This window comes from Prionailurus viverrinus, chromosome B3, assembly GCF_022837055.1.
Source record: "Prionailurus viverrinus isolate Anna chromosome B3, UM_Priviv_1.0, whole genome shotgun sequence".
In the NCBI taxonomy this organism is placed as follows: domain Eukaryota; kingdom Metazoa; phylum Chordata; class Mammalia; order Carnivora; family Felidae; genus Prionailurus; species Prionailurus viverrinus.
The window spans coordinates 32902225-32917681 of NC_062566.1; the positions used below are offsets into that span (position 1 = coordinate 32902225).

Genomic DNA, 15457 nt, shown 5'->3' on the forward strand with positions numbered 1-15457 from the left:
GGATTTATCTGGAATCTGACAGAGAAATGTACATGGAAGGAAGTTCACAGTCTTAACGGCGTCAAAGAATTAAAACAACAGGCTGGGGGGCGCCTGGGGGGCTCAGTCCCTTAAGTGTCTGACTTCGGCTCAGGTCATGATTTCATAGCTGGTGGGTTCGAGCCCTACATCAGGCTCTGTGCAGACAGCTCAGAGCCCGGATGGAGACTGCTTCAGATTCTGTGTCTCCCTTTTTCTCTGCCCCTCCCCCGCTCTCACTCTCTATCAAAAATGAATAAACGTTAAAACGATTTTTTTAAATAAATAAAAAATAAAACAACGGGCTGTATGCTTCGTACAAATGTCCAAATTACAGAAGACGAAAACAAATAAATCATTGTGCATTTCACAGAAGGCCAAAAAACAAAAGAAACATAAAAAAGAGAAGGCCAAAATCCGCAAAGCCCCAACATGAAAATAAGACCCAACATGCCAGAATGCATACAAATATCTTACACTCTCCTACTGGAAGCTGCAGACCCTCTAACTGGATTAATACAATTTAATGACCACAACTCATCTGTACAGCTCACGACGCACGCACGTCCTCAGCGTCTGCAGCAATGGTGACGCCCCCTCACCGGTTACACCCTGCTCCCTGCCTTTTGGTGGTATCAGTCTCCAGATGGACGTGGGCAGACACATCTAACAGAAGGGCCCAGGGAGGACAGTGATGGCCTCAGAAACACTGGACGGCCTCAGGACACTGACGGCCTGCACCCGTGGGACAGGAGGCGCTGCCGGGCCATCTGGCAGAAGCAACCCCACCCAGTGAGTGAGGGTCAAATCTTCCCCCTACATGCTTTCCTTCCGGAGGTTCTGGGGCACTGTAGAAGGCAAGACATGCCAATCAACCTTGCCGCTTTGCCCGGCCCCACCGGCACGTCATCGGGGAAAATCCGTCCCAGACGCCTGCCAAGAATTTGGCACTTTTTCTGAAAGGTTCTAACTTTTTTTTTTCTTTTTCTGTGTCTTAATTAGCTTTTAAATTGGGCAGATTGGAGATGGTATATCAAGGAAGATTGGTCTAATGCCATCTACATCAACTCTAAAATCCTATTATCTGTCATTTGTAACAGCAGAAGCTTTTCTTTTTTTTTTTTTCTTTGATAAACGTGGCTGTTAACATCAGGTGCTCTGCTACATGCCAGGAGTACAATAACCAGGGAGGTCTGGCCCCTTGTCCTGGGCAGGCCCTCCTGGTCTGGGGAGGAGGGAGAGTAGGCAAGCAAGTAAACAGCCACCTCTAATACAAGGCAGGAGAGAATGAGCGCTAAATATAGGAACCGAGCAGCAAGAACAGGGGGAGAGAGCAATTAATGCTGATGGAGGAATGGGGAGGAGGCTTTCTGCCGTGTTTGCAGGGCCCCACGCTGCACTGCAACAGTAAACTCTAAAGGGAAGAAACTACCCACACACTCAAAGTGCTGTCAGCCTGCAGAGCCTGGTTCATCCGGGGCAGCTGAGCCATGCTGAGGGGAAGCTGTGTCCCTCGGCAAGGGTATGGGGAGAGGCCAAATGAAGTGGGTCACATTTTTTTTTTAAGTTTACTTATTTTGAGAGACACAGAGAGAGAGAGAGAGAGAGAGAGAGAGAGCGCGCATACGCAGGAGCAGGGGAGGGGCAGAGACAGAGGGTGAGAGGGAATCCCAAGCCAGCTCCATGCTGTCAGCGCAGAGCCAGAGGTGGGGCAAAATGGGTCACATTGGGTCCAAGGGAAAGCAGTGGCCCAGGATGAGGTGTCATCACACAGGAGACCCTAGCCCTGGGGACAGCCTCTGATGTTAGCTACGGTAAAATGTTGCTAATGACCAGAGGGGTGAGTTGTGGGCATTTTCTCAGTCCCAAGTTGCCGGGGAGGGTTGGGGGGGTGGGGGAGACACTGGTTGAGTTCAGCCCCAGGAAATGTGGGTGGGTGGGTAGGTGGGTCTCAGCTAAAAGGGAAGTAAAAACTAGCAACTAGCCTTTACGAGTGCCTTCTAGGTGTCAGACACTACAGAACACTCTCACCTTTGTAACTCCAAATATTTACTGAGCACCTATACTGAGTGCCAAACACTACTTTAGGCATTGGAGGTAGAGTGGTAATAAAATGAAAATCCTGGGGTACCTGGGTGACTCCATCGGTTAAGCATCTGACTTCGGCTGGGGTCCTGATCTTGCCATTTGTGAGTTTGAGCCCTGCATCGAGCTCTGCCAACAGCTCGGATCCTGGAGCCTGTTTTGGATTATGTGTGTGTGTGTGTGTGTGTGTGTGTGTGTGTGTCTCTCTCTGCCCCTCCCCCCTATTTGTGTGGGTGCGCATGCGAGCGCACACCCCCCTCTCTCACTCTCTTTCAAAAATAAACTTAAAAATAAAATGAAAATCCTGCTCTGCTTGCGCAAATAAACAAATATTTGACATGATTTCAGTGATAAATACCTATCACCAATATTAAGTACTTAAAAAAAAAAAGGAAACAGAAAGAAAGGAGGTGCTATCATCAAGAAGTGGTCAGGGAAGACTTCCTGGAGGAGATGACATTGAGCAGAAACCTAGTTAATGACAGAAAGAGCCTTAGGACATGTAGTGATGTCCTCAGTCTAGCCTTCCCCAGTCTAAAGATGGAGAAACCAACCTCAGAGAGGGGCGGTGGCTTTCCCTAGATTACAAAGGTCTGAAGTCTTCTCTAGGGGAGGGAGTTCTTCCTGAGATTCTGGGCTCAGGTGATGTGCTCAGAGGCAACACCACCTTCAGACCCTCCAGTTACAAATAGCTGTGGTCGCTGTGGGCTCACAGATCCTTAGACCAATCCACTTGGTACCGGGTTAGCCCATGAGTTCCTTCCCTACCCTCTTCTCTTTCTTCTCCTCTCCAAGCCCCCTCTTCTCTGTCTCTCCCACCTCCTTCTCCTTCTTGTTTTTACATTTGACTGCAAATAAACAATGAAAAGTCCCTAAACATAAAGGTTCAGATTAATGAATAACTATAGGCAGAATGCCTGAGTGACCAGCACCCAAATGAAGAAATGAGAGTGTTGGGGCACCTGGGTGGCTTAGTGGGTTAAATGTCCGACTCCTGATTTTGGCTCAGGTCATGATCTCGTGGTTGGCAAGTTCGAGCCCCGCGTTGGGCCCTGCGTTGGGCTCTGCGCTGATGGCACAGAGCCTGCTTGGGATTCTCTCCCTCTCTCCCTGCCCCTCCCCCTCCCAAAATAAATAGTATGTTGCTGCCACCCCAGAAGCCTTCATGTGTTCCTTCCCATTTCCCTGTCATTTATGCCAATCCCTGCCTTGTTTTTGTTACCATTTTACCATCTCTATATGTGTCCCTAAACAATATAGGTTTGCCTCCATAACTCTGAACTTTATATAAATGGTATAATTCTGTAATGCCTATTGCACCTTACTTCTTTCACTCAGCGTCAAGTATACAAGATTCATCCCTGTTGTTGGCTGTACTGGTTTGCTAGGGCTAAGTACCACAGACTGGCGGCTTAACGGGAACATAGTTTCTCACAGACCTGGAGGTTAGAAGTCCAAGGTCAAGACACCAGGAGGGATGCCTCCATCTGTTCCAGGGCTCTTTCCTTTGTTTGTGAATGGCTGTTCTCACATTGGCTACCCACCCCTCTCCACCGCCCCTGCACGTGTCTATGTCTGAATTTCCTCTTTGTATAAGGACTTCATGTTGGCTTAGGAACCACCCATATGACTTCATTTTAACGTAATTACCTGTGTGAAGACCACAGAGTGTGGTCACACTCTGAAGTATGGGGGTTAGGACTTTCACATTTGAATGGAGGAGGGATACATTTCAGCCCGTGACACTGAATGTAACTATAGTTCACTCATTTTCACAAGCATCTCGTTTTCAGTACTGTCTAGCGTCCTATTGCCTGAGTGCACGACCATATATTTATCCATTCTCCTGTGGATCGTCCCTTGAGTTGTTTCCAGTTTGTGGCCATTACAAATAATGCCGCTTTGAACCACCTTTTTTTTTTTTTTTTTTTTTTTTTTTTTGCGTGTAATCTGCTGCACATGCACATGAGTTTCTGTAGGGTTTATAACTAGAAATGGAACAACTGAGTCATAGGGGTCAGTTTATCCCCGATGTTAGAAGGCCGGCAAACAGTTTTCTAAAGTGGCTGCACTGATTTCTCCTCACTCCAGCCACATATCCTCTTATCTTCACGGCTCTGCTTCCTCAGCAATATTTGGCATTCTCAGACTTGTCAGTGGTAACCGGGAGGTAGTCGATTTTGCATTTCCCTGAGGGCTGATGGGGTTGAGTGCACTTTCACAGGGGACGTCTGATGCTCCCATTCTGTGAAATGCCCGCTCAAGTCTTTTGCCGGTTTTAAGTTATTTTTTTAATTTTGTAATCTCTTCACTTTCTCTGCTCATGGCAACTTTATTTTAAGGGCATAGTTAACACTTTCCTGCCGCTGGGTTTCGGTCCTCACCATCTGATTCACCCTGCAAACTTATAATAACTTGACTGTAGGAGAGCAAGGACAGAAGCTTCACCTTTCCTTCTCAGGAATCCCTGGGCTTCTCATGCAAACATTCCAACTTTCCCCTCCAACTTCTCACCTCTACCTGTGGACAGAGCTTCACCCCAGATGGCAGCCTCTTCTCTTACCTGGCCTGTTGCTCTGCTGCCCACACAGGGTTATGATAACTGAATGAGATCATGTGCAGATGTCCAGCATGGTCCCTGGACTCCTACATGCTCTTAGCAAATATTACTTTCCTTCCCCTTTCTTGATGCTCTGCAGAAAAGAAGTAGAGTAACATTCATCGACTGCTACCTGAGTGCCAGGAGGTATGCCAAGGGCCACCCATTATCGTTCGAGCTGCCTATCCATTACCGTTCTCTCTCTCTCTCTCTCTCTCTCTCTCTCTCTCTCTCTCTTTTAATGTTTATTTATTTTTGACAGAGTGTGAGCAGGGGAGGGGCGGAGAGAGAGAGAAGGAGACACAGAACTTGAAGCTGGCTCCAGGCTCTGAGCATCAGCACCAGAGCTCGACGCGGGGCTCGAACTCCCAAACAGCGAGATCGTGACCTGAGCCGAAGTCGGAAGCTTAACTGACTGAGCCATCCAGGCTCCCCTGGTTGTTATCTTCTTTCTTAGTTACAGATTTTATTCAGAGCATTAATATGCATCCTCTGCTTTTCTTGCCTGCCTTATTCCTGGTGCCTGGAGCTTGGAGCTCCAGCAGCCATTTGGGGCCACAAGTTGTTATCCTAAAGAGCCAGCTCTGTGACACAGTGGAGCCATCAGACCAGACCTTGAAAGACAACTTGTCTCATGCAAGAGAGAAAGTAACCTCTGTCATCTTAAAGCAATAGTTATTTGGTTTTCTATTATTTGAGGCAGAACCTTATCCTGATACTCATGAAAAGTACGTTTTTGGTTAATTATAAACATGTGTTTCCTTGAGCTAAGTTTTCCTGCCTCCATTAAAATTAGTTTTGCTGGTGAGTAAATGATAATATATTTAAGTCTCTACAGTCAAATTTATATTTTTCAAACAACCCATTGGATCAGTATTTTCACACGGATATGAGTAAATTGAGACAGGGCATCTTAAGTAGCCAAGAAATTAGTATTCCCTATGATAAAAAAGTGTTGCTTACTCTTTATAAGAAGTTGTCTTGTTTATGACAGCTACCCATAGGTATTACGTCAGGATACTTAGAGGGTAATGAATCCATTCTTTTTTAATTGAATTAGCAGCAAATACAGAGAGCTTCCTGTGTAAGTTAGGTAGGCTGCAATCTATTCAAAGTGAGACTCTCAAGTCATGGTCCCTACCCTGCTTGTGAAAAATCCATTGGTTGTAAGTCACTGCCAGAGAGCAGGTTAATGTGTTTGGTTACCGAACCACTATTAAAATAGGAAGCAGCGTAAGGTGCGCCATGCACACGCACATGCACACGCTAATGAGGAAGCCACGTGTGATGTAGGGGTGAACACTGTGGATTCTGATTGCAGGGCCTTGGACTTGGATGATTCACTTAATCTTTCCGAGCCTCAGTTTCCTCATCTGAAAACGGTGGTTTACAACATGCACATATTGTGAGGATTACGTGAGAAAAAATGCATAAAAAAACACCCGGAAGGAAGGAAGGAAGGAAGGAAGGAAGGAAGGAAGGAAAGAAGGAAGGAAGGAAGGAAGGAAGGAAGGAAGGAAGGACAGACTCACAAAATGTTAAATAAGGTGGGTTTGTTTCTATTTTGTGACAAGAGGCTAATTTGGGGCAAAGAAGAGTGATTTGCCCCTTCAGCAGGAGGCCTTACTCCAGATTCAAGCCACTTGAGTCACCAACCCCCAGACAGGCCCCAGGGGAAGAGGCCCCTGAAGACCGGACCCTGACGCCCTGCCCTGGGGTGGGTGCGAGGCCCCTCACTCTGCATCAGCCAAGCCCAGAGGAGCTGGGTGTAAGCACAGATTAGGTTGCAGTTTTTATTTAAAGATCTTAATTTCTGGCACTTATTTTGGGGATTACAGTGGTGGCTTAAGATCCTTTAAAGACATTCCAAGTTGAAGTCTTTCCTTCACTTGGCTGCTAAAGTTTAATTCAGTCTAATTATTTCATATGGCACCGACTATAATAGTTTCATAATTTCTAGTATATTAAGCACTTAATATGTTGTGTCATTTGGAATCACATATTAAATTCAGCAAAGTACATTTTAATGAGAGTTAAGTGGTGTGAAAATATTAACACAATGTGATGGTTCATCTTGTTGTTCATATTTTGTAGGTCTGTTCCTGATGCACAAATGCCTCGCTCACCAGGTATGGGAAGGATTTAACTGCCTGAGGCTAGAAAGGGGGTCTGGGGAGACCATATGCCTACCTTTTTCCCCACAGCACTTTACAGTGGGATTTCCCATGGGGCCTCGCGACCCTATAAAAGTAGGGAAATTGTTATTTCCATCTTAGAGATGAGGAAACTGAGGTTCACTGCTGACTCTAATAAACGTGGTCTTTCTTGGTTCAAAGCCATTGTAGTTTTTCCCTGTACCACAGCTGTCGTCGGTGTGACCCTGGTGGGGGTGAGTGCTGTCTGGACTCAGGGGAGGGCCGGGAATATCTGGAGGGGGTGTCACCTCACCTCTCACCTTGCAACCCCACAGAGAAAAACTAACAGAACCACCGAGAAGTTGGCAGACTTTCTACTTGGACTTGGGATTCTTTTTGCACCCTCACAGAGTGTCCCTTCCATGCCCTAAACCAAAGTGCCTGTGCTCTTAGGCTAGCCTGGGATTGCCAGAGAAAATGGTCTTGGACTAAATCACAGCGAACCCATCAGATAGCAATAGCTCGGGCTAAGGAGGCTTCAAAGGCAGGAGTTAAGGCAACAGAGAGAGATTTTAGAGAGATCCTCCCAGAACCCTCAAATGGGACTCCTTTATTCCAACTAGGTGCAAAAGTTAGCTCTTGGAGCCAGAAAGATTTGGCAGCAAATTCCAGAGTCCCTGATTAGCTCTGTCACTTCCCTCTCCAGGCCTAGCTTTTCCCCATCAGTAAAAGTGCTTATCTCTCAGACATGAAAATGAAACAGAACATCAGAAGAAAGGGAAGGATTCAGACTAAGCTCAGTGAACAGGAGTGAGTGGGTCTATGAGCCTGTGTGCTCAGACCCAAAGCCTTGAAGCCCTCTGGGTGAAAACAGTCCTCATCACAGCTAAGAAAAGGAGGGGCAGGGGAGAGGGAGATAACTCAGAAAAAGGAGCTACTACGACAAAAAGTTTATAGTAGCTAAGAAACAGTCCCAGTAGTCACTTTAAAAAGAGGAGCTATTTTCACTTTTTAAAAAGTGTGTTTCATCCAGGTAGCTGCAAGATTAAGGAAAGAAGACCAAAGAAGAATAAGGAGTGGTTATGCCTCGAGTATATTTATACCTTCCATGTACCTCCCACATGCCCAGGGCCTAAACACTTTACAGAAGCAGCTCATCTAAAGTGCTCGGGCTGTTCACGTCAAAACTGAAGTCAGTGTTCAAACTGACAGAGTCACTGTCCTACAGGTGGGGAAATAGCCAGATATTCACAAAGTTCCAGGCACAAAAAAGAGATCACAGGGAGGGTCAAAAAGTACCGCCTGGGCTGGGGTCCCAACCCCCCGCTCCAAATGCAAGCTGGGGAAGGGGCAGGATTATAGGGTACCACTGAGGTCAGGCATCTGGGATGGATTAGACCTGCTCTAACCACAGCAGGGGCCAAACCAGAAAAGCAAGGGCTGTGAGCACAGGGGGATTAAGGAAGCTTGGGAGGAGCAACTCCCTCTGGCCACAGCTGACCCTGCCTCAGGCCTCCCTCTGAGCTGTCGGCACACAGATCTTCTTCTACTTGCCCCTCCCCCCACCCCTGGTTTTCTTCACTGGGAGGCAAAGAAGGAAACTCGGAAAAACTCATATACACTGGGGTGATTAGGTGGGAGAGTATACTTCAAAAGAGAGCTTACAAAAACAAGGTTTAAGTCAGAGCACGTGCTGCTCAAAGGGATTTCTAGGACCTAAGTGGTGGGTCCTCTTCCATGCCCAGGCTCCCCACAGCCCTGCTCTGTGTCTGGGGCCTTAGGACCTTCCGGGCCAGGCCTGTGAACTCGGCACATCCCCGCCCTACGACTGGGTAAAGCCTCCTGATGCCCCCAACGCCATTCATCCCCAGGGTTCCCAGCAGAGAGGAGGCCACGGCTGGGTCTCCACATCCCTGCTTCTTCTTCCCTCTGGTGGGGTTGATGGGAATCCCTGGCCCTTCTTCCTTCAAATGAATGACATATGGAAACACTCAGTGCTCCCAGGCTGCAGGGGAAACACTACAATGTTAGAGGATGCTGAGATCTCATGTCTTCACTGACGTGTTTTCAATATGAAACAGGCCGTTTCTCCATTGATCAAAATGTAATTAAAGTTGCTCTGATCTCTCGTACTCAGAGTGGCGGGAAGCTCCAGCTCAGACCAGATGGGGCGATGGCAGGCGGGGGGGGGGGGGGGGGGGGGAACCACTCTGCCTTTCTTGAGGTTCTGCAGCCCATGGCACTCAGGGAAGGCTGTCGGGACTCAGGCCACCTCAGGTCTCAGAGTGGAGGGCGGGGGGGACACCAGCTCCGAGGGCCAGCAGGAGCCGGGGGCTCCCACTGCAGCTCTGAGACCATGCAGTTCTCTCTGGCACCCACGTACTCCTCCCTGCTTTCAGTGTCCATCTCCTGGGGTCTCTCCTTACCGACTCCCTCCATACATCTGTCCTCCGGCTTCATGGCACATCCAATCTGCCTCGTCTCCTCTCATCCTGGCCCTCCCCCTCCCTCCACGCTGGGCCTTTGGGGCTCAGGGGCGAGTGTCACAAGGTTCAGCAGGTCCCAGACCCTAGCCTGCCCTGTGAACTGTTCCCGGGATATTCTATGCCCCAAGGATGACTGGCATGCTCCACCCTTCTAAAATAGAAAACAAAAAGTGTTCAATTTTTACACGTTGCTAATTGGAGTCTCAAAAAAAGTCCTTCAGTTACCCAGTTACAAAAAAAAAAAAAAAAAGTCACAGCATGTCAAAGCTGAAAGAGAGGTTATCTTCTCTAGGGCGGTTTCCTCACTTGGCAGAGAAGTCCAGGGAGTTGGGCAAGGTCACAAAGGCAGATGCAGGAAGGAATGGAAACTAGAACTCAAACGTCCCTCTGTAACACAACTGCTCAAAACAGACAAAAACAAAAAACAAAATAAAACAGAACAAAAAAACACCCAAGCTCCACCTCTGGCTCAAAATAACACCTACTCGTGTAGCCAGAAATGGTGAACAACCTGGCCCATCTCCTGCTGGTTTTCGCAATAAGGCAGTTATGAACCCACGAGATGTACCTGTCACCGTGACACGTGTGCGCATTGACTGTGACGAAAAGGCTCTTCTTCTAAATAAATGAATAAAAACGTGGATGCTAATTGAAGATTAGCATCATCTCCCATCAATGCTAATACGCTTTTTGGTTATTTGCAATTCCCTTTTGCAAATCTGAGGGAAACATCATTGCCCAAATTAGCTCTTTTCCCTCAGTGAAGGCCGTATTAGCATTCTGAGGTTTGTGTTTGCTTACTGCTTATTTAGACAGAGGTCAGGTGAGAAGCTGGGCAGCCTGCACCTGATTTCCATTTCACTGAAGACAGGTGGGGGGAGGGACTCCAAAGTACCCAGAGGCCAGGCCAGGTGCTCCCTGGCTGTGGTCTGAGTCAGGCTCACAACGCTGAGCCACAGCATGACCGGGAGCACCACCTACCTCCACAGTGGCTTCTCCTGCCTGAAGGACTTGCCCAGATGGGTGACATTGACTCAGGTAGCTCCCAGGTCATCTTCTGCCTGGCACTGTCTGTCAGGTCCTCTCAGGGTTGCATCCGTATGGAGCGACAGTTCAAATGTCCCCTTCCCTCCTGCCCACCTTCATTCCCCAGTCACTGTCTAAACCCCATGTTCTTCCCTTCTAGTCCCTCTCAGCACTGAGAATGCTCTTCCACGTTTGCTTGGCTCCCTCGCTGGAACCGAACGGCCACAGCAACACAAACCACTTCTTGTTGGCCCTGCAGCCCCGGCGCTGACGTCACAGATGCTTGCTGTGTGGTGAGGGAACTAGGGCAGGAAGGAAAGTCTGAGCCGATAAGGCCTTGGGAGCATTGTCCAAAAGGGAAGGCCGCACTCCTGGTCCCAAATCTTTCCTCGCTCGAGTTCCACTGTGAAGAGGAAAAGATCGGTTTTTGAAACCAGACTTGCCTGCAAATCCCAACTTCTTTCACGACTGGCAGGCTAATTTTGGCCTTGATTAACCAACTAGAGCTTGTTTTCTAACGTGGAAATTGAGGGGAAGGACACGGGTCAGCTAAGGGGCCCGGCCCAGTGCTGGACCAAAGCCTGGCGACCTTTCCCGGTCTGCCACACCTCGAGTCACACTACGCAAAGCGTTGGCCCCAAGCGGACGCTCACCCCCTTGCCCTTGGCTTCAAGCACGGGGCGCAGGGCCCGACCACCCCAGGGGAAGCAGCGGCGCACCGTGAACCACTCCTCCGTGCTGCGGCCCCGGGCCACCCTGCCCGGCCCCTTCCGGTGCACGACCGGCGTTTCCAGCTCTCGCCAGGGTCACGGGTCCTGCCGCGGGGACGGCCCGACCCGATTTCTGTGGGGCCCCCGTGCGCATCACCGCCTCTTGTCCCCCAAAATGTGCTGGCGCCGCGCACGCGCCGCCCGTGTAGTTTCGGGGACACCGTGCCGCCCGGTTTTCGGTGGAACCCCGCGTGCGACCCCTGGGGGCCCAGCTGGGACGGCGGGGAAGAGGAGCGCGGCCGCGCGCGCCACGTGACCGAGTGTGAGGCTCGCGCCCTCCGGGGGCGCGCAGAGGTCGCGCGGGCCGAGGGCCAATTTCCCATGGTCCCTTAATTTGCATATACAACGTTGGAGGGTTAGAGAAATAATTAGAGTTCATTTCGCTGTAATCACAAAGATACAATTACCGTGTGTACGAGATACACAAGGTCATACGTCTTCAAAATTTAGTTTTTTCTTAGTAGTGCAGTGTGGTCACCATAACTGTAAAAGTCTTCGCATTCTCTGCTTTATATACCCTCAGAGTGCACCCGCATGTCGTGCTCGCTTCGGCAGCACATATACTAAAATTGGAACGATACAGAGAAGATTAGCATGGCCCCTGCGCAAGGATGACACGCAAATTCGTGAAGCGTTCCATATTTTGTACCTGAGCTTATCCCTCCCTTGCAAACACTTTTCACTTACAGGTTCTTTTGTTTCACACAAAGGAAACTGTAGTCCCAGGAGATGGAATAAGAGGAGGTGGGGCACAGTCAGAATCTCTCTTTGTCATGCTTTTTATGTCTGGCCCCAGTCTTCGATCTTTTCCATCTTGCCTCTGCTTCCCCTTGCACTATCCTGAGTCCCACGGTACCTTAACACTTAAAGAAACGGTCTTGCCAAAGTGGACCCACTTCAGGTCCAAAACAGAACAGGAACTTAGGGCTGTGATAGACAAGGTGACTCTAACAGGAACGCGCAACAAGACTCACCATGCTGCCTCTGAATCAAAAAAAAATAATGCCCGCTCCTTAAGGTCTACCGTGTGCCAGGAGCCTCACCAATACCCGGGTTTCGTATTCCTGACAGCCCTGCCTTGTGAGTATTATTGTCACCATTTTACAGGAGTCACTGAGAGGCAAAGCAACCTGGGCATGATCATGTAACCAGTAAGTGGCTGCGGCAAGGCCTGCTAAGACCTTTGGAGGCACAGGCCCTAAAAAGATTGGGACCCTGCCCCCGCGCAATGAATGCAAGAACCACAGTCCTAATTAGTAAGATTAGTAAGAAAAGTCCAATAAATTTCAGATTTCCTGCGATGACTTTATCAATGGTTTTGAAATATCTTCCCCCCCCCCCCCAGGAGAAAAATGTTGGTCCACATGTTTTGCTGATGCCTGAGCACACACGTAGTCGGCCCAGCGGTCTCTGCAGCCTCTGGGAGAGCAGCGCACAGATCCCAGGCTCTGTGCTCCCCACAGATAGGGCAGGCAGCAGCCGCCAAGCCCCTGAGCCCCCCCAGGGCAGAGGCGGGTCCTCTCCCGGTGGGCGCTCAGGCTGCGAAGCAGCGTTCCATCAGGGATCCATTTCTGTTCCCTTCAGTGGAGGTGAAATGATCCTTTCCAGGTAACAGCCGAGAATAGCGGTCTGTGGGACCTCTCACTGCACCTTCTCCTCGGCTCACAGCCTCCAGTGCATGGAGTTGGAGGGCAAGCTTTGGTTTTCCTTTCTCTCCTCAAACATGCCTGGTTCTTAGGAAGAACTTGGGCAATTGGGTGAGTAGTTTTCAATGTCTCCTTCCGGGATGCCAAACAAGGAAAGGACCAATGTTGGTGTGACTCTTCTTCTAAAGAAACTATTCCTCTTGGTCTGACCCGTTGTGTTGGAGCAGAAAAGAGGAAAGACAGGCAATTCTTAGTCCTGGAAAAGTCAGACACCTGGCTGACTTTCCTGGCTCCGCACCGTTCTATGAAGTAAAACTTCTATTCCTGTTACACATGAGGAAGTTGAGGCACAGAGACATTCAACAACTTGCCCAATGTCACACGACTAGTAAATGGCAGAGAAGGGCTTGAAGCCCAGGAAATCTGGCTATAGAGCTTGTGCTCTTAACCAAACACTATGTCACCTTTGAAGATAGAGAGGGAGAGATAAAGCTGTTTAGAATCAATGGAAAGAGAACACAGGTCCAGTTCTGCTTTTGTCGGTGTTCTGAATTCAAGGACAGGAGTTGTATTTTTGCAAAGGATCAAGGCTCTACCTTAGATCCAAGGAGGTGGAGTAGTGGACAGTGGGGGAACTGCACCCTCTTTGGGACACAGCTGAAAAAGGAAGAAAGTTTTCCTAGGCCGACAATCTCTTACCAGACACCTGCCCCCCTCCCCAAATAATCCTCCTGAGGAAGGATCATCTGACCACTAAACGTGTGCTTAATTAATATTAGGCAAATGAACTTAATCGTCTCCCAAGAGCTGTAGTCCAGAAGCACCTAGGGACTCCTCCCCTCAGACATATCCAGCATCCTGATAAACCGCAAAGTTGGAACCGCTTCATTTAGACATCTGTTGAGCTACTTTGGGGCACTGGGTGCTGTGTTGGAGATCACAAGGAAAAGCAAGATGTGGCCCCTGTTGCCAGGGTACTTACAGTCCTATGGGGAACACACACACACAACCAAGGATAATTCAGAGAGGGGAGCACACGCTTAGCTTCAGGAACCAAGTGCCACAGGAATGCAGAAGTCAGTCTAAGGAATCCGGGGGTCTGCCAGCTGTTTTTTTGCAGACAGGTTACCAGATGTGCAGGATGCATGGAGGCGGGATTTCTCCCGGGGGGGGGGGGCGGGGGGGGGCGCGGCGGGGGGGACGACTCTCCACCAGGGCCTACAGCTTAATCCTGGATTTTCTGGGAAAGGTGAGGATAGAGACTGTAAACAGCATCTCCTTATGAGTATTTGGAAGTTCCTTCGCTGAAAAAAGGTGGTCTGAGGTTGAGGGGGCATCTTTACCTGGTACTTTATCCACAGACCCAGAACTCCGGAGCCAGACCCCCTGTGGGTACTTCCCGGAGTCACGGGTGTGAAACCAGACACCTCGGAAGAACACTCAGGTCGAAGTTCTGTGCTCCATAGCCCGCTGGCAATTCCCGAAACCCCACTTTTTCTCCCAAAGACAACGCTCCCTAGTCTAGGGCCTTCGGACGTTGGCTGCAATGCCTAAAATGTGTCGCAAGGTGGCAACGTTGTGGCGAGAAATAGACTTTTTAAAAATCCTGGGTTTCTGGTTTTTTTTTTCAAAGCATATTTTCCCTATTAATGTTTCATTTAACTTAATTAGAATCTGGTAAACTAATTAAAGCAGCTACGAGCCCCGCAATCAGCAATAATTCGTATAATTATTGATAATTACATCCATACCAATCGTTTGGTTATTAACATTTGGGGGAGAACAAACCACTTCTGAAGGGACGAGGAACCCAAGAGGGTTTTTTGCGACAAAGCTTTCTGGGTCGGATCCGCCTACACCTCCAGTCTGCAGAGATTCCGGCCCAGATGGGGCGCCCTTTGGCGAACCCCTGCTGCCTACGGCTTTTTTCTCTACTTTGGGGAATTCGTTAAGGGAAGGTGAAAAGGAGTATTTGCTAGGCTTCTCTGCGTGGGCCGCGGCCACGGAACTTCCTGCCTGGGTAGCAACTGTAATTCCCACTTTATAGAGCAGGCCGTGCCGCTTCCAAAGGCGTGGTCACGCCAAGGGGGTGCAGTCTCGTGCTCTCCCCAACACCTGCACTGTTCTGCGCGTCCCAGCACCGCTCGGCCCTGGACGCAGTCACTTCCTCACTTCCTCTCGCGACCTGTTTCGCCGTTGGTGCGGCGGAGAACTGATCGAGTTGGTTCCACCCAAAGGAAACCTTCCCGATCCCCGGAGGGTCCCTGCTAGGAGATCTCGCGTCCCGAGGTGACTTCTTCCCTCGACGACACCTCACAGTTTAGCCGCTGCCCTCACCGCCATTATCTCTCTCATGTCCTGTGTCTAACCCTCCGAATGTCTCGGGACTGGGGTCCTGAGAGCCCTAGCGCAGGGGGCTCCGGGGACCGGCTTCCTGCCTCCGCAGCGCGCCGGGGGGTGGGGGGGGCCTCCTCTCCGACGCCCCTTCCAGGCGGCGGGCAGCGCGCTCCCTGCTCACCGGCCCGCCACGGGCCCTCCAGACGACCCGCTACCAAACTTCCCGACCGGCGCAGCGCAGGGCTCCCAGGCCCGAGGGGCTAGCCCGGCGGCGGGGGACCGGAGGAGTGCACTGAGACTCCAGGGATGTCGGAGGGCGGAGTCCGCGGGGCGCTGGACCCGGCTGGGGACCCGC

The 15457-nt window shown here is 49.9% G+C and overlaps 1 long non-coding RNA gene and 1 other non-coding gene across 2 annotated transcripts in view; one reads left to right on the plus strand and one right to left on the minus strand.

The window, feature by feature from the left end:
- Positions 1–11289, minus strand: part of LOC125167304 (uncharacterized) — a 58054-nt gene extending 46765 nt beyond the window's left edge. The window contains exons 1-2 of the long non-coding RNA XR_007152751.1: positions 11069–11289; positions 10305–10752 (exon numbers count right to left, since the gene is read on the minus strand). This is a non-coding gene — a long non-coding RNA (uncharacterized LOC125167304). The remainder of the gene's footprint in view (positions 1–10304; positions 10753–11068) is intronic.
- Positions 11290–11658: 369 nt separating this feature from the next.
- LOC125169131 (U6 spliceosomal RNA) lies at positions 11659–11765 on the plus strand. Its single transcript, XR_007153464.1, has one exon. It is a non-coding gene; the product is annotated as a U6 spliceosomal RNA (small nuclear RNA).
- The last annotated feature ends 3692 nt before the right edge of the window (positions 11766–15457 follow it).